Source organism: Sebastes fasciatus, chromosome 5 (genome assembly GCF_043250625.1).
Source record: "Sebastes fasciatus isolate fSebFas1 chromosome 5, fSebFas1.pri, whole genome shotgun sequence".
Lineage (NCBI taxonomy): Eukaryota > Metazoa > Chordata > Actinopteri > Perciformes > Sebastidae > Sebastes > Sebastes fasciatus.
The window spans coordinates 9,559,181-9,578,539 of NC_133799.1; the positions used below are offsets into that span (position 1 = coordinate 9,559,181).

The 19,359-nt window shown below is 39.5% G+C and overlaps 1 protein-coding gene across 9 annotated transcripts in view; it reads right to left on the reverse strand.

Moving 5' to 3' along the window:
- Positions 1 to 19,359, reverse strand: part of lrp8 (low density lipoprotein receptor-related protein 8, apolipoprotein e receptor) — a 205,526-nt gene that overhangs the window by 87,840 nt on the left and 98,327 nt on the right. The window lies entirely within an intron of this gene.

The following is a 19,359-nucleotide window of genomic DNA, read 5'->3' on the forward strand; positions in this document are numbered from 1 at the left end:
ATTCCATGAAGGCAGTTATAGCTTCATAAAAAAATATATATAATAGCACAGGCACTTTCTTTATAAATATCTTATTTTTCCCCTTTATTAACTATCAACTTGGGAGGATCTCTACAAACACAACGTGAACACTATGAGTGCCAGAAATGACCACAAATAATGAGTGTGATAATAATGTATGTAATTAAGTGAGAATGAGAATGTTGAACTAATTTTTTGCATGTGTCTGACACATCATCAATTAAGTCCAACTAACAGGGGGTCCATAACAGCTGATCGTCTGTGAAATAGCATAATTAAACTCAAGTTTCAGCCATGAGGTTGCACCATAAATTGGTGAGTGGCTTCTTGAGAACAGTAAACTTTTATCGCTTGGCTACTCTGCAGTAAAAACAGGGCCTTGAATCAATACACAACCGTGTACTGGCCTGACTTGATCTGCTTGTATAGAGACCATATAATATCTCAGCCATTTAATTTCAGACGATTAAATTTAATGCCAGGCAACTAACATTGACTTGTATCTTTATTTTTTAAATTTGGTTACCTGGATTCATGGACAATAATTATAAAGAGATAGATGGGTAAGAAGGAGGGAACGAGGCAGCGCAGAAAAAGGGAATAGAGTGCGATGTGAGAGGGGGAGGTGGGGTCAGATATTGGTCACTGAATGGAGAATATCAGAGCGGGGACAAACTGGGGCCAAGGCAATTAGTGGAAGATACCTCAGAGACACACTTAAAGAGAGAGACGTGGGGTTATTGGGTTGGAATCTGATCAAATTGGGGCTTCTTGTGACCTCCTGAGGGTATGCAAATGCACACACAATAGACATAAAGTCCTTGTTTGGTCACACACTTATTCGGCTCTTAAATATGTCTACAAACGCTACACCAAGTGACCAGATACATACACATTAATACACAAACAAAAGCACACAAACATAAAATGATGTACTGCAAATCTCCCCAGGTTATGCTGTAATCCGTTTAGAGATGTGGACTGGGTTGCACTTCATAATGAATGTGTTGTTCTAATTTCAGTGTCTGCAATATCATTAAAATAAATGGAATCTGGTATCGGGTGAATAATTAATGTCTTTAAATTGCACTGCATACAGTATGAATGAAATGCCTTTCTGTTAGTGCTGTAACCTTTATGAAAGGAGAAGAAACAACTGGAGTAGACAAAGGACAGGAGGCTGGGGAGCCTTGAGCTCACAGCGCTCTCTTATGCATCAATGATTCATATAAGACCAGAGATGTATGGATCAGCCAATTATTTGGCGTGTAAGGACTTTGCAAGTCTAATGTCGGTTTGATCGGTTGCAGTGGGTCATATCGTCATGGTGACGCTCATTAACCGCGTTCCAAACAGTGGGCTTATTTTCGCAGGCTTGTTAAGGTAAGTTTAGGGTCGTAATGGTTTGTGTGTATGTGTGCGTGCGTGCCGATCAGGAATATACATCAGCGTATTAGGGCCATTGCATGTAAAAAAATTTAAATAAATGAGGGGGGTAATATTCCAAGAAAAAACTCAGAATTTCCGACATTAAAGTCATAAATTCATAAGAAAAAAATTGGATGTTCAGTGAGATTTGAGTGGTAAATTGTACGAGAAAAAACTCTGAAAAATAGTTTTTTTTTGTCAAGGAACCACATCGCTTCACCTTGCAAACCTCATCCCACCATAGAAGCTTCCACTTGCCGTTTATTATGCCTGCAGAGAATGACCTAGTCAAATTATACTTTGCAATTGGATTTGTCAATAAGGAAATACTTACTTACTTAATACTATTTTAGCCCAGAATCGAGATAATATTATAAGCATCCGACTTTGAAGAGACATTGCCGTGAATCTGGCCTATTGAGAAGAAAATAACATAGTGGTTTGGATGAGGTGAAAGCTTTTGTGGATCAGAAACTACAATGCAATGGGCAGACGCAAGGATATCGCCATGTTCCATACTGTTGCACCTCCTCCCGCAATGTGGTTCCTTGACAAAAAAAACACAATCTGAGTTTTTTTCTGACAAATTTATGACGTTATAATCTCGGAAATGTGTGATTTTTTTTGTTGTAAATTTACTGCTCTAATCTCAGAGAACATCCAAGATTTTTTCTCTTAAATTTACGACTTTAATCTTTTGTTCTCTGAATTTATTTTTTATTTTTTACCTACAATGGCCCTTAAACACCAGCGTATGAATATGCACCTTCCCAGAGTTAAGACATTTTTGAAATACAGCTACCTTCTGTTTATTTCTTTCCCTGACCATCAACAGCTGGTTTTACTGTAGCTACAGAAACTTCTGGTCTGGCAATATAGAATTTAAAGAGTACAACAATAACGGTTTCTTTTCTAAATTGTTGGCAAATAATATTTTAAATACACAGGGCTGAAACAATCAGTTAGATGAATCAATTTGTTAATAAACACAAAAATAATCAACTACTTTGATAATAAATGAATCGTTTTTCAAGCAAAGGTAGTGGAAATTCTCTGGTTCCAGCTTCTCAGATGAGAGGATTTGTTGCTTGTCCTTATCAAATATTGTAGTGTACTGAATATCTTTGGGTTTTGGACTTTTTGTCGAACAAAACAAGTCACCTTGGACCTTTTTCACTATTTTTTGACGTTTCATACACTAAATGATTAAGCAATTAATCAAAAAGAAATCTGCAGATTAATTGGTAATGAAACTAATCATAAGATGCAGCCTTAATACAAAAGTATTGCTGTGTCCAGTGGTTTGCCTCCCTCATATTATACAGGGAGAACAGTTTGACTGAACAGTACTGAATGTCCACTGTACTTACACTTTGAAAAATAAATATAAAAACATCACTGTCCTGCACACAGTTTCTATAAAGGCTGATTTTCCTCCTTGAACCATCACCGCAAATGCATCATTTGACACAAAACCTGCCTAAGAGGGTTAGTGTGAGCTGTCAAGTTAAGAAAATGGATAAAACAAGTTGATGTACCCACGACATGGAAATCTAACTTCACAGGTCAATGACAATTCGTTCCTTTTACAGTGCCAACTTTACACTCCACAAAGCAACGCGTCGCTCGCAATGTGGAGGAAAAGAATGGTTCATCCAGCGGACACTCACTTCGTGCTCACAATTACTTCATGTGAGTTATTTTGGAGACGAATAAGTGTGTGTGTGTGTAAGTATGCACTGCAATAGTAGGCAATATTGTATGCATGAGTTAAAGTGGGTATGGGTTTGCATGTGTATGTACTGTAAGTGTAAGAATGGTTACATATATTTGTGTATGCATGACTGCACGTGTATGTTTGGTTGTTTGTAAGTATGGGTACATAATATATGTGTGAAGACACGAGTGTGTGTATTTTGACACATGGCACACCGAGAACTGGAGCATGATATTTCATGTCAAATGAGGAAGGGAGTTAAAAAAAAAGACCATATAGAGGCTGAAATCAGAATTTGCCTAACAGAATAAGGGATGGAAAATAACCAATATAACTTGGTATACCATTGTTTTAATTTATATTTAGTTCAGCTGGAATAAAAGGTGAAATGTTTGAGGATGGGACAGTTGCTAATTAACTACATGAACTACCAAAACAAGTAGTAAATATTCAGGGATGTCTCCAAAGAAAAGGGAAGTTATAACGTCCCTTTTCAAATATTTCATGTACTTTTTTTACTCTTAAGTTTGGTTCAGTTGGGCGACCCGTTGGCACTGAATGTCACTGAGCAGTTTGGACTTGGAGGCCAAGGCAGACCCACTTAAAGCTTGCCTTGAGTGTCCTTCCCTATCCTTCAAATGTGAAATCCAATTTACGAAAAGGGCGTATGTGGTTAATATCAGATTACATTTTAAATGAAGGTTAGTGTTGATTAGTGGCTTTCATTGGAACACTGATCTCCTATTACTGCAGCCCTGATGTAGTGAGAGGGGGGGGGAGAGAGAAAGATCAAAGTCAAGAGAAAGGAGAGAAAAAATGATCAGTGAGAAAGCAGGTGCAGAGAAAGGATGGAGAAAGTAGTGGGACGGCAACAGAACAAGAGAGGGAAATAAAAGCCATGCAACGGAGTGACATGAAAAAAAAAACACACAGGGAAATGATGTTTCCGTTAAAATATTGTGCAGGTTTTATGCAAATATGTGAATTATTATTAATTAATTTGTTTCCTCTGATCCATGAGTACCTTGTGGGGTTTTGAAAAGCTGTTGTAGGTATAGACAAGCTACAGGGGCTCCGGTCTGGACGCAAACTGACGACACTGCGGCTACATACTGTACACCCATGATGACCGTTCTTTTAATTATTTACTTGTGGGCTTTCTGCTTGGAGGCATGTAACAGTGAGTGGCAACATGATATGAACATGACATCTTGACAAATAGAACAAGCAGAAGCAGGTACCATAACGCAAAGGCAAATTAGAGGTCTTCATTGCATCTTCTCATTTCTGATAAGCTTTTCCAGCTCATTCTAGTGGTTTCTTTTGCAATATTGCCACTATTACGCAAATTTCTGGCACTTCGGCTGCACAACTTTTTATGCCCAAAACGTACCTAAAGAGTCTGTTTATATTACTGGTGTTTCTCATGTGTCTCTTAACTGGTACAATTTGTTTTTTATGGGGTCTGAAGTATGGAAGTATAAAGAGAACTGGATACAGCGTTGGAGGCGGGCTACCGTTCATTCCTATGAAAGTTGCTTAGTGGCGCATGAAGCAAAAAAAGCTTGACTTCCATGTATAAAATCCCCCGGATCTTCAGGCAATCGACCGCATCCATTGGACCCAATGAATCAGAATCAGAATCATGTTTATTGCCAGGTGTAGGAGGTATACACTAGGAATTTACTTTGGTTTTGTTGGTGCAAGTAATCAGTATAATAACAAAGAATAGATAAAAACGTTAGAATAAAATAAGAATAAAAAAATGGAAATTCTGCTAATATACGATATACAAAATAAGCTATAAACAGAAAAAAAACATGATATAAACAGATCGTGCAAAGCAATGAACAAGCATACTATCATTTCCTTTAACTCCTGCCTCCCAGCACTCACTCCAGCCTCGGTCTGGGTCTCATTCACATGAACGAAGGAAGGGAAATAACTCTGGATTTGGCTATTAGTGCATTTTACGACTTTTAGGACCTAATGATTTGAATAAGGGCTATTAAAGTGTTCATACTGGGAAGTTGATTTACCTAAAAAACATTATCCGCTGATTTTGAGACATCTCTTTCCCAATGTAAGTCTATGGGACTAAGTATTTTTGGGCACAATGGCATCACGTGAGGGACACAAAAGTTGTAGTACCACCGTTTGGCCACTATGTAAAAATTGCTTCAGCCCAGTAAATGCTGCAGCAAAGTGAAACTAGAGTGGATGCCCCCTCCCCCCCATCTCTCTCTCTCTCTCTCTAGGCTGTGTGAAGGAGAAGAAGGGGCCTGTTAAATGTGGAACCATTAGCACAGTCTGGACTGTGGGTATTGTCAGTGCCGTGGGGGGAAGAAATACAGCGCGACACCAGCGCTCTCATAGGAAAAATTGCCACTTTCTTCCAACAGGCCTCTCTTAATGGTTGTTTAGTAGACGACACATTGGGCATTAAAAACACCGCCAGTGGCTAGTGTGCCACATCTCAACTAATGATTGCAGAAGAGGGAGGCAGACAAAAGGAAAGAGAGGTACAAGGAGAGTTTGGGATGTTCAGAGTGAGGGGCTGAACTTGACGGTGAACTCTGAGCTTATTTCCTCTGTGGCAGTTTATTCAAAAGGCTGGGGTCTGAAAATTAAAACAGGCGGCCAAATTATGTGGAGAGCGTAGTTGACTTCTGAAAGCTTCTGGATGGACTTTTCTAATATTAGAACACAGCTACTGGCTGTGTAAAGTTGCCTTTCAAAGTCATTGCAATGGTGGGCTCAGTTAAATTATACGCTTTAGCAAGTTTACTGGCCTCAAAAACATCTGAGATTTGATTAATTCTGGCAAAAACAATTTCCTGCACATTTAATTTGACTTACAGGACAATGTGGAACCCCACGGAGAATGTTTGAAAACAACAAGTCTGTTTGCATGCCTCTATGGGTATCATCCATAAAAACCTTTGCATGAATCATATTTTTATATATATATATATCAACTGTGCAAAGGCAAAAAAGGAAGCGTTATACTGATGCCTGCCGCCTCCAATTTTGTTATATACAGTTGATTTATACAATGTTATATTTTACCATGCAGCTTCACTCACTGGCAAGTAGGGCGCAGAGACTTGCAGAGGCAGCAGGTATAATATGTCAGCAAAAAGAGCGCAAGGAATGCAATTCACTGTTTCTAGGCAACAACAGTTGCAGCTGCTCTCATCTGTTGTGCTTTGAAAGGTCAGCGATAGCCGAGGTCAAAGTTGAAATAATTTGAACTATGAGCACGGCGCTCTGTGGCAATTTCGCGTGGTGCGTCACGCCAAGGGTAGCGCTTCCACTTAGTCAGGCAGCACCGCTCTCCAATGGCAGAACCAGCACAGTGCGATTTTACCGCTGATCATGTATAGGCGGCTTTAAGATCACTGACGATGCATGTGCTTCTGGCATGGCTGTGCATCTTTTTTTCCTCTTCCCTCTTCTGCTTCTTCATAGGATTAATCTCTGTATTTTATTCCCTATATTTTGACCTCATTGAAGCCCTGCTACAGGCCTCACGGCAGACATTTGCTTTTGCTCTGTCGAACTTATTAAAATTAAGAATGGCTGCACTCCATTTAGTCACTAGTGCCAGGACCACAGTCGTGCGAGTACTGGGGCACTTAAATGGCACAGATTTGACTATGAAATGTCAAATTTATTCTGTGACAAAGGTCTAATTTGTTCCCCCATGACTCTACCTGTTCTTATGACCATCTGCTGCCTTAGCCTAGAGGAGTGGATGGGTTTGCCAGCCTGAATGCATTCTTGTTGCTAACCTGCCTTTTGGCCTAATAAAGACTGCTTTTTATCACACCTGCCCTGTCTCCCTCATCTGTTTATGTTTACCACATCTGTGCTCCAGTGATGCAATTTAGGATTTCCTTAGAGGAGAAGGAAGAGAAAATTAAACTGAAATAAAAAAAAAAAGCTGCATTTTTTTAGCCCGACTAAATGACGGGGGACGAAAAAAAAAGAAGATGAAAACATAATTGCTATTAAGCATGGGTCTTTACAAACACCATCAAAACACTAGCAGAAGCAATCCCATCAGGCAGCTCCAGCTCCACAAGACGCCCTCTGAGAGCAAAAACATATTGACCACCAATCAATCGTAACCAGCCAAGAGCAAGGGTCACTAATTGAACGGAAGAACGGAATTGACGAAAAAAGAAAAATCACATGGTGGCGGTTGCTGCGTAGGTGTTTTCTTCTGTTTGATTGCCACGTCCAGTGTAAACATGGAAGCCAGTTTGATGTAAACAGCTGTTTCAACCACAACACATAGGTCCAAATGATCTCTGATATCAGAACTGGTTCATTATTGTACAACTGAAACTATGAGATTTTCTCTGTGGCTCATGGGAGCTACATCGATAATGACTACTTACAGGCTATGATAAATGACTTTTTTTTCTCTTATATATTGGGTGTTTCTCACAGGACCTCTTAGTTTGAGCTTTCTCTGTGTCATTACTGCAGAATGGCTATCATATGGCAGTTAAAATGCAACCTGTCTGTCTTTTAATGTCCAGGGTACTTCCTGTGGTGTATGTTGTGGTCAGGTTGCTATTCTGTATCTTCCTTAAGGGATCAATACACTTTCACTTATTACTGGTATAAATCAAGGTAAAGACATTTGTGGTTAATGAGATGCCACAAGATAGCAAGACAAGCAGAACAATGCACATGAGGGACTGAGATGATGGGCTTACAATAACAGAAGAAACAGAGAGAGACAGACAGAGATGACCTTTAATGTTTTTTTTCCCAAGCAACTTTTAAGATGAGATTAAACTCATTCTCAGTATTGTATCTTCAATTATTTATGAGCTAAAGCAAGGAAACACACACACACACACACACCTACAAATACGTGATTCTGTCACTTTGTGATGAGACTACGCGTCTGGAGACAACTACTAATAACTGAGATGGTGGACACTGCCACTTTAGAGTGTCCTCACCAGAAAATCATTGGTTGTTTATTTTGAAACGATTAAAACTCATTATGTCTACATTTTCCTACCCGGCAAACCTACTTAGAAGTGTAACACAAAACGCAATATGAGTTTGTAATGTTGTTATACTGCCACAAAAGGTATCAGGGAGGAAGTTGGGTGGATGGTTGGATGTACAAAGCTTGTGACTTTGACACCAGAGACCACAGTTTGCACACCAAACACTCAATGTTGATTTCTGTTAACACTGACTGCCATCTTTCTCTAATCTTAACCAAACAAAGCATGAAAGCAAATATGTATATATATATATATCCCCATTTTTTAAATTTAATTTTGTGTATGTATGTATGTGCATATGTATATTTTATATATTTTATTTTATTTATTTTGTTTATTTTGTTTTTGGCTCTCATGTGTGGAGAATGTGTTCTGTGTTGAGGGTAAATTAGAAAAGAGGGTACATATTTGTATTATGCTCCTTAATCCTTGATTGTTCGACCCTTTGGAAATCAATAAATATACTCTCAAAAAAGAAAAAAAGAAGAAAGAAAGAAAACAATAGTAAAAGGCTACCTGAGTGCTATGCATTACAACTCGAGCAAGGACCATGAGAAATTAGATGGCCGAGTTACTCACCCTCCCTCTGCCTCGTCTAGATTAAGCAAGAAATTGGTCCTAGATAGTCGAGAATATTTTAATAGCGTTGTTTCTCAAAAACCTGAATCTTTCCATCTGTATGACTGAACTCATGTCAGCCATCCAGCTCTGGGAGGAAGTGGAAAGGATGAATACCATTCCCTCAAAACGAGTCTTTTGAGTCATCCCCAGCATCAAGGACTGTTGCATGGCTGTAGGAAGGCACAGAGTGGATTGTGAGCAGCCAAAGATGGCGAGTCCAGCTTCCAATTGGATGGTTCTTTCATAGGCCTTTGATTACTAGTCGAATATATTGGACAAGAACCCAGTAAGTGAAGGGCAGAGCCAGAAAGTGTGAGACAATGTGCCCTCTGTCACTTGACATCTGTCACACAGTGGGGAGATAGAAGAGTAAATCTTGTGCAATTTGGATTTAGTATAGTGAGGACGGTGGACAACTGTGACCATGATTAGCTGGTGTCTACTGTTAACAGAGCAGGACTGTACAATAGACACATTCTTATCCCATGAAACTCTGATCATTCAATGCCCAGTTCTATATCTGTAATGCTGCTTGCAGCTTTCTCGAGAACCGCTCATCCAAACAACTTCACACTCGACACTGCGCTTCCTTGGGTCCTCGGCTATAAACCTGCCATGACATAGTGGCATCCATTCAATGCTAGAGTATACGCGTCATTTGGGTGCAAAAGCTCACACATTTTGCAGTGTAACAGTTAATAGGAATCCCCTCTCGAAACACTACAGTGTGTACATAATGTACTATTAAATATGTCCCGTATCTCAAGATCTCGCACTCGACACTGCGCTTCTTTGGGTCTCAGCTCTAATACAGAGACTCTTTCCAGTTTAGTTAGATGGGTTCCATCAGATGGAATGAAATTAGTAATAAACAAAGTAGTTTAATGTCTAAAATGAGCCAAACCTTAACCACAGAATGTCCATAAATGCCCAGCATCCTGTAAATATACCTCTGTGTACATAGGACTAATCCTATGAGACTAGTCAGCCCAGCCCACAGACATGAAACAGCTGCACATTCTGTACATTCATCCTGGTATTATTGAGTAGCTGAATACAGGATCTTGTCCCTTTACAAATCACAGTCTTCAGAGATAAGTGTGCAATTCAAACTTGAAGTGTACAATAACTCACAACAAGAAAAATTTACAGTGGGAGAAATGTTGAAGTACATGCGGTCACAGTAATGCTCGGTCAATACAAATAACTCAGAGCCTTGAGTTTGGTGTCGGTCACACAAAGCCTGCTGCCGTGATTAAACATGGCTCTCACTGGTTGAGCCAGTAACTCACGACCAGAGCTGACAATCAAAGGGACATTTTTTTTAATTTAAATTTTTTTCTACATTATAAATGTTCATTCACGCGCTGATTGTAGTCACCATTGACACTGACCGTAACTGAGCAGAAACAGTTGTGCGTTATTTGATCATTCTGACAGTTTAAAATCAGACCAAACTAATGGATAAAAAGAAAGCGAATGATTGAAACTAAGGAAGGTTGGTACATGTAAGTGTGTTTGCGTTTGTGCAGTTGTGTTTGTGTGTGTGTGTGTGTGTGTGTGTGTGTGTGTGGTACTTGTGTGTATATCCTGGCCAGTGAGTGAAATTCAGCTCAGGGCAACAGAGGCTTTCCATTAAAAGAACATGTAGCAGGAGACTGAGACAAATTAGACTACTCTGACTCTGAAGTAGAGTGACCTCAGAATGCTCACTCATACACACTCACATCCACATAGGAGTGAGTCTCTTTCTGTTCCTGAATGTTTGTGTGCATCTGTTTGAATTACTAGATGTGTCTCTTTTGATGGCGGGGTCACTGACTTTCTACTTGGTTAAATGAGAGACACAGGTGAAGAATGAGAGAGAGACAGACAGAGAGAGGGGGGGAGGAGGGGGCACCTGGGAAATTACGCCCGGCGCTGCCGCTGCCTCAAGCATGAAATTGAAGCCGTCCGACAATCCAACTCACTGGATCCTTCCCGTTCATATTCCCAAATAATTAACTAGCACAACCCCCTGCCTCCATGCTATAACACGCTGACCTGCCTATTGTCTCGGCACACACAGACAAGGAAAAACCCAGCTCAGTACACAGGAGCAGGTGGAACTGATGACAGCAGGTAAAGAGAGAGAGATGGAGGGGGAGGGAAGGAAGTTTCAACTTTAATTGTCACCAAAGGACAGCTGGCTTCACAGTGCTGCTGTTACACTAATAACCTGGGCCAGTGCTGCATAATAAAACATCAGATTTCTCTCTTTTTAGTTTTTTCTTGGCATAAAGAGCTGCTTACCACCAATAAGTAAATGCATAAATATGTATTTTTTAGGGCTGTCATAATAACGTGTTAACGCAAATTTGTTTTAGCACCACTCATTTTTTTGACGCATTAACGCAAACGATCTTTTGGTGGTTATAGCAGGCTCAAAGCTAGAGTGAACAAGATGCTATCATATGGAACTAGAAAACCCAAGGAATCCATTGGTACCAACCATGCCATACTAGCTTGTCAGGAAGGAGGTTAAATAACGCTACAAACTTGCGCAAAATTTTGGAGAGGAAAAACTGATATGGCCATTCTCAAAGGGGTCCCTTGACCTCTGACCTCAAGTTAAGTGAATGAAAATGGGTTCTATGGGTACCCACGAGTCTCCCCTTTACAGACATGCCCACTTTATGATAATCACATGCAGTTTGGGGCAAGTCATAGTCAAGTCAGCACACTGACACACTGACAGCTGTTGTTGCCTGTTGGGCTGCAGTTTGCAATGTTATGATTCGAGCATATTTTTTATGCTAAATGCAGTACCTGTGAGGGTTTCTGGACAATATTTGTCATTGTTTTGTGTTGTTAATTGATTTCAAATAATGATTATTAACATACAATTTTATAAAGCAATCATATTTGCCCACTCCCATGTTGATAAGAGTCTTGAATACTTGACAAATCTCCCTTTACGGTACATTTTGAACAGATAAAAATGTGCCATTAATTTGCGATTAATCATGATTAACCATGGACAATCATGCGATTAAATATTTTAATCGATTGACAGCCCGAGTATTTCTTTTTTACATATTTAAACATGTTGCAAAAAAAGTAATTCTTCAAAATAAATGTAACAGCTAGCCTCAATACAGCAGGTCTACAGCCATGCACAGCTGTGTGAAGGTGGAAATTAAGTAAAAGAAAATTGCTTAAATTAGCAAGCTAAAATTCTCACAATGACCATGCTAACATGTTTCAACATGAACACAATATAATCTCTCTAACGCCATCTCAGTATAGCATGTTAGGCGTTCGCAACCCCCCAGTTCTGTTTAGTTTGTACAGCTAGGCGTTATTCAATGTGCTCCAGGCACTGTGGATTGTTGAGTCATTCCGTAACCTTTTCTCTACCCGTGACCCGCCGGAAATCCATTCTGAGGCAAATTATATCACTGGTACAGGCGATGTAATGTAAAAAACATTCCCCATTCTAACATTTTTGTTATTTTATTTTTAATATGTTATTTTTTTTTTTTTCTCCACGACCATCTGGCGACCCCCTGAAATGATCTTGCGACCCCTTTAGGTGTCCCAACCCCCAGGCTGAGAACCACTGCTCTAGGGACCATGATTGTCTGTACAAAAGTTTTATGGAAATCCATCCAATAGTTGGCTTATAAAATATTCCAGTCTGAAACAAAGTGACATTGCTATTCCTAAGGCCACAAGTATGGCTGAAACATAGCAGTATTACTACCAGACCTATTTTCACAGCAGATATTAAAACATAATAAAACATGACTAACAGGCACAGCACACACCAGCAAGCAGTTTTGAAAGTGTTGAGTTACAGCCATGTAGTCAAAGGGCAATCATTGTCATCAGCAATATCCTCATCATCAACATCCTGCAATAATCATGACTGACAAAACATCACAGGCTTCCTCCTCCATATATAACCATCCAGCAGGCTCAAGAATATAGAAGTTTCAACACATGTTTGACTAAGCAGAACCAAGGCTAGTAGTAGTTGTCCACTTACAATATATTCGCTACAGTTCTCTCCTCAGTTGTGCTTCAATTACCATATGAAAAAGAAATCGAAGAAGTCAGAAGCGATTGGATATGAGCTCTATAAATCAAGGCTACACAAAGTGGGGGTGAAGTCATGCTGCGATGAGAGGCTCCGCTTTGACAGTTTGCGTCTTTAGATGAATGGGTTTCATCAGATGGACTGAAATAATTAGCAAAGTTTGAAATCAGATGATCAGTAAAAAGTCCTAAACATATCAGCGTTCATCAGTGTGTAAATCAACATTTACTGACTCATTTGGCTCTATCTTATACTAATACAAGAATGTTTTTAGAGTGTAAAGGTGTGATAAAGAACAGAGTTTAGTTTATGGATTAGCACAACTTTCACATCAATGGAATAAATACCGGTGCTCATATCACAGAACCAAATGGTCCTTTTTTCATTCAAATAAATGAAAAACTAACAGCTTTCATATCATAATAACAGACCCAAAGGGGATAGAAAGACTGCTGTTTTCTCAGTTTTATCTCGAAATGCTCTACCGTGTGTGACTTGAGATTACTTGACTTCCGAATTTATCAAAATTCTCATTTGTGATTGTCTTTTTTTTTCCCCCATTATGTTTCACAATGAGTGTGGAGGCTTTTCAGTACAGCCTTTGTCAGCATGCCTTCGGTTATGAAACATGCCTGAGTAGACTTGTAATGATGAGATTTCTTACGTTGATGATACAAGACTTTTATGTTATGAATATAAAACATCCTCAAAATAATACCAAGCTTAAGCACTCTTGAACACTTTTCCCTCTATATCCCACATTTTTTAAGCACCGCTTGGACTGGCTGTAAAGAGAGAGTCACATGTTGGTCCAATATGTGGCTGAGTGAGGTTGGCTGAGTGTCTTGATGTTGAAATTCAATAACATTTATCTACACAGAGACACTTGGGTGGCGAGGAGGGCTCTCTTTAATCCCTAGAGTGTAGCATATGCAGCGGCAGAGAGCCGAAAGAGCGTGCGCACATAGATATGGAGTTTAAACAACGCTTGAGAGACGCAGCTCCTCTAATCAGCACTGATTGTCAAACTGCAGGATCTTGCTGATGCCACTCAGAGTAAATGGATGCTGACATTTTAAAGTCTAGACTCCAGAAAATCAGAGCTTTGATGTCTGGCACATGGATTATGACCAAAAGCGCCCTACAGCATAGTGCATTATGTAAATTCAAAAGTTATGAAGCTACGATGAGTCTTTTTAAAAAAAAAACAGTTAGTTGTGTAATTCTTCAGCATTTTGTTATCAGATATAATTTAATGGATTAGTCAGGCTGCTGTCATACACCGTTTGTAGCTATACCGACGAAAAGTAACCCCACTTCCGGGGTTATTGTAACCCAAACCACGATCTTTTCCTAAACCTAACTAAGTAATTTTGTTACCTAAAACTAACCAAGTCGATCTTTTCCTAAACCAAGCTGATTCCTGTGAAGATGGAACTTTATTTTGAAAAGACTGGAGCGGAAATTGACACGTGTATCACATGTTGCTGGGCATTCATAGGAAAACTGAGGAATAACTTTTTGTAAGATATCATACAAACTGTTGTATGAGGATACGTTGGATTACTAAAAAGCACCCTTAAAATGAACCATTCAGTGGTGAAACAACAATGAAGGTGCTTAAGAAGTTAATTAATGAATATTAATTTGCCTCACAACTTTTTCTGCTGTATATAGTATATTTTAATTGGATCCATTATCATATGGATCAGGATGATTATTTTTCAAGAGAGTAAAACCTTGGAAGGTCAAAATTGGTGCTTAACTTCTCATAAATAAAAGTTTGTCTCACCGTGAATAAAAAATATTAACATGATGATTGTGTTGCCTGCATGTGTTACTGTTTTTAAGACATTTAATTAAAAAGAAGTTTCTGACATTTACAACGTATCCAAGTTTGCAAGTTAGAAGGGTGTTTTTGTTTTATGACTGTTTTGGAAAACAATAAATAAAAGGAACAGTGTGTAACATTTAGGGGGATCTATTGGCAGAAATGGAATATACTGTAACATTAATGACAAACCAAACATTGGCTCTAGAGAGGGTCATTTTCACGTTTTCGCATCGGCCCTACACGCTTGGCACATGGGAGAAGTTTTAGATGGTTGCAATCTGCAGCTTCACCACTAGATGCCGCCACATCCTACACACTGCACCTCTAAGTAAACCACACCCAGTCCAAATATGTGGGCTGTTTGTTTGTTGTTGTTTATCTCAATAAATAACTATCAGTTATTCAGTAATCTAGTGACTTTATGGTACTTCTAATACTACTAATGATGATCCCGCAACCACTACTAAGAGGTGATATCTGCACTTAAGATTGGGGCAGAACATTGCATGCAGACACGCTCACTCCTTCATGCATCACCTGATTGAGCGTTTTCTCTAGAATCCCCTCTAGACCCAGATTCATTTTCAGATGTGTAATTACAGACAACTCCTGAGGAGCCTGTGTGTGTCTGTGTGTGTCTGTGTGTGTGTGTGTGGTTTCAAAGGCGTCATCGGAGGTCCATAGTTAATCAGCAGTCGACCAGAGGTCTCGGGGATCAGCCCATCGATTCCCTCCCAGGGAAATCAATTCAAACAAAGGCATTACTTAAACTGAACTCAGATCACAAAGTGGAGGACATACGGCAGGGGAAGAGCAAGAGGACAGAGAAGAGGATGTGATACAAGATGGTAGGCTGTAAGGACATAGCAAGGGACCGAAACATAAACAGATATGTGAGATTTTAACAAAGAAAAAGATACAGAGCAAACAAAAAGAGAAGCCTGATGAGGGTGATATGACGATAAACAGATGAATAACAAAGAAAAATCCAGAATTAATGAGTGGCGAAACAGACAAATACAGATGCTTTGATACAGATAATTGGACCATCGGATGATACAGCACCTATGGGCTGATGTGTTGCACAGTGGTCTCCATCACCATCATCAAAACACTGAAGGAGGGAATATATTTTGGAAGAGGCTTGTGAATTCCTTGTGATTTCTTTGCACCATTTATACAGATAGCTATCTCTTTATTATCACCTCCTGAAATTGATGAAGCAACTTAAAGGTGTTATTGATAACATTTTTATGTAGACGAATATTTAAAAAAAAAAAATAATAATACATCCAAAGAGCTTTTAGAAAGGTGCCGAATAAAAGTATGGCTTTTCCTAAAAACAAAAATATATATATGATTGTGAATTAATCATTTAAAAAATGTTGATGGGTCCAAAATGAATGTTTTGTTTATCGCTGTCATTTTGGTTTCCACTTAAAAACAAGGCTTGTGAGCCAATAGTATAACAACATTTGACGGTACGTGCCTGGCAACCATTTGTTGTTAATGCAATGCGACAGGGGAGGGAGAATGTGACATCTAGTGGCTGAATGTTATCAATGTTATCAATAGCACCTTTAATTCACTGGATTATTTATGAACAATTTCTCAATGGAATTTTTTTTAAAATGTACTTCATCATGATAATTAACAATCTTGTGTTTTAAAACTGTATATACCACAATTTATTAAGATTTTTTTTTCCGCCTTGCTCGATTCTAGTGACACTTTAAATTTCTCACCTAATGCACATACACTATACTGATGAAAGCAGACACATGCAAAGGCACGCACACATTCTGCTGCATGCAAACAAACACACACACACAGCTGCGAGGATCAATGTGGCTGAGAAAGTTGGAGAACTCGCAGCGTCTGACCTTGATTAGACATAATGAGACTTAACCACAAGTCCACTAATCTGATGAAATGACTTGTGATGAATACTAAATACAAGCATCGACTCTAGCTTTATACGCACATGCTTATGCGGGCGCACACACTCTTATAGGCGTGTGCACATGCATACACACACATCATGTCCTTGGTCTATCCCAATCAGACTTATTACTTTGAGAATCTTCAAAGGGCTCTTTGATCACCTCTTTGAAAATCATCTTAATAAAAATTGCAAATAGGAGCTGGCCTGTAGATACAGCCATATGGGAAGTTTTGTGATAAGACAGAAGTGGAACGACTGACCTCTAGCAGTTCTGCTCTGTTCTGTGACTTATCTTTGGAGGAAACACTGGTTATGTGGGAGATTAATATGTGAATCCCTGTGAAATGCCTGAGAATTTAATGGTATGTCTGGGTTCTACTCCTCCTGCCTAAGCTGCTGACCAGTTTCAACTGCTGTTGAACAACTTGTTCATGATGTTTACAAAGCACCACCACATAACTCTGCTGATTCCTAATGAGAGGATTTCCAAACTCTGACAACCTGCTCAGTGTGATATACCAGTTAAGCCCCTTTCAAACCGCACAACAGCACTAATTTGGGAGACAGGTACAGGTTGGAAGATGAAATATAAACCAAGTTTGAATGCTCATCAGACATGACGACTTTGAGCACCTCTTTATGCTGCTTTGAGGCAGGATTTTACAACTCTGCAAAGCTACCATGGCATCAAAATTATCAAGGTAGGTGCTATAAGGTATTTTACTTGGATTGCTTTACCTAACAATCCAGATTTCTTTTTTTTAGTTTTTCAATGGCGCCCAGGCTGTGCCAACACAGTAGTCTGAATGAGGAGCATGCGTTTTGCTTTTGTCGATCTGAACGTGGCCTTCAAAAAAGCTCAGTCCTAGAAACCTGGGCTGCTTTGAAAAGGCAACGGGACAATGTATCGACTGATAATAAAAGACAAAATCAATGCAGAGCGTAGTTTTGGCAGCTTGAATATGAATCACCTTTCGGAGCATGTGCCCGTTTGGAGCGGGCAGATAGCTTGGCCACCGAAAGTGCTGCTTGCAGCGTTCCCGAGAGCAGCTCATCGCTCGTTGAGTAAAGTGAAGTGAAGTGAAGAGTTTGTTTGTAACGTTAATATATCCACTATCCAGCATCCAGCAGCAAAAGTTAACTGAAGTCCACGAGCCGCAGACGGTAAAGGCCTGCTGAGGGCAGCCCGCGAGCCACTAAAAGGCATGGAACAAAGGCAATGTCAACAAAGCACAGAGAAGCTTGGATTACAACACACAGAGGGACTTCACTCTCTGCTCAGGTAGACATTACTCCTCTATATGTTTACATAGCATATAGTTGTTTGCTGCTATATTAATGCTCTAGATATGGTATAAAGAACCTTTAGCACTGAACGTGTGGCTTGTCCAAATTGCACCAACTTCGACACTGCACGTCCTCGGGTCCGCAGTAATTCACCCGCCAAGTGTGAAGTAGATTGGATGAACGGTTCTCGAGATATGCGAAGGACATACACACATACCCATCATACAGACAGACAGACAGACAGATTCCTTGATCTATAGTTTGATGAAACTCACCCAAACCTCACTCAAGTCTTTTCTCACTCAGTCATTGATTAACTTTTTCAAAGCCACTGAGGAGTCCAAGACTCCAACTCTCCTTGAGTTGTTCTGGTATCTTATGTAAACCCCGTTTCTTACCATGAAACTGAAACTAAAATAAAAAGGTTAAAAAGTGCATTAACTTGGAGAGCTATCATGTAGCTCCTGAAAAACCTTGTGTCAGAATAGTAAATTAACCTCTATGTTCACATCTCTCACAGCCATTTAAACTCCCAGTGTCAGTCATTTAACGCTGCTTAGCACCTCACACTTCAGTCTCACCATCACTCTCTTCCTGACTTTCATTCTTTAACCAGAGCACACAAACACACACACACGCTCCATATAACCTCCCTGCCCCACCGCACGCTCATCATCACACCTCTTTGCGGTTCAGTTCCCCACCTGGGTAGAGTGGGTTACCTCTGCTGATTAAAAAAACTCCATTAATCACAGTGGGCAGTGTTCCATTTTTTATAATTGCTGCAGCAAGCAACCTCAACACCTGCCAACCTTTTAAACAAGAGTGTAACAGGTAAGGTCTGTTTACAGGCTTTTGACCATTTTTCATAATTACGCTAATGTTTGCTGAAAACACGAGCTTCAAAAATCACATAAGCTGGTGTTTTTGAGTATTTCAGTGCTTGACTAATAGTCTCCTGGTTGCTAACAATGATAATTACCTTCACATGCATTACTTCATGCACAATAATTCTTGGTGAAACAGTCTAGTTAATATAGCAACGTCAGAAAACTATTTGCAAAGTGATGTATTTTTTTTTTGTCATAAAGATATATCCAAGACAGATAAACAGACATTGGTCATTGTAGTTTTTAAGCTACAGTGGCTGCATCGCCCTCCACAGAAACTCCTTTGTCACATTTATATTCAGTAATTTGCAGCAAACACTTGTTAGATTGCAATACATCCTAACTATAAACTGACAAAACATCTTTTATCAGTGCTTAATACTGTATGTGAACTTGCACATAATGCAAAAACTGATTAACTGAACAACTGAAATCTTTTCCTGTGTTACGATCTGTTTTGTGAGAAACAGGGAGCGGATTCAAGGGTGAGTAACTATTT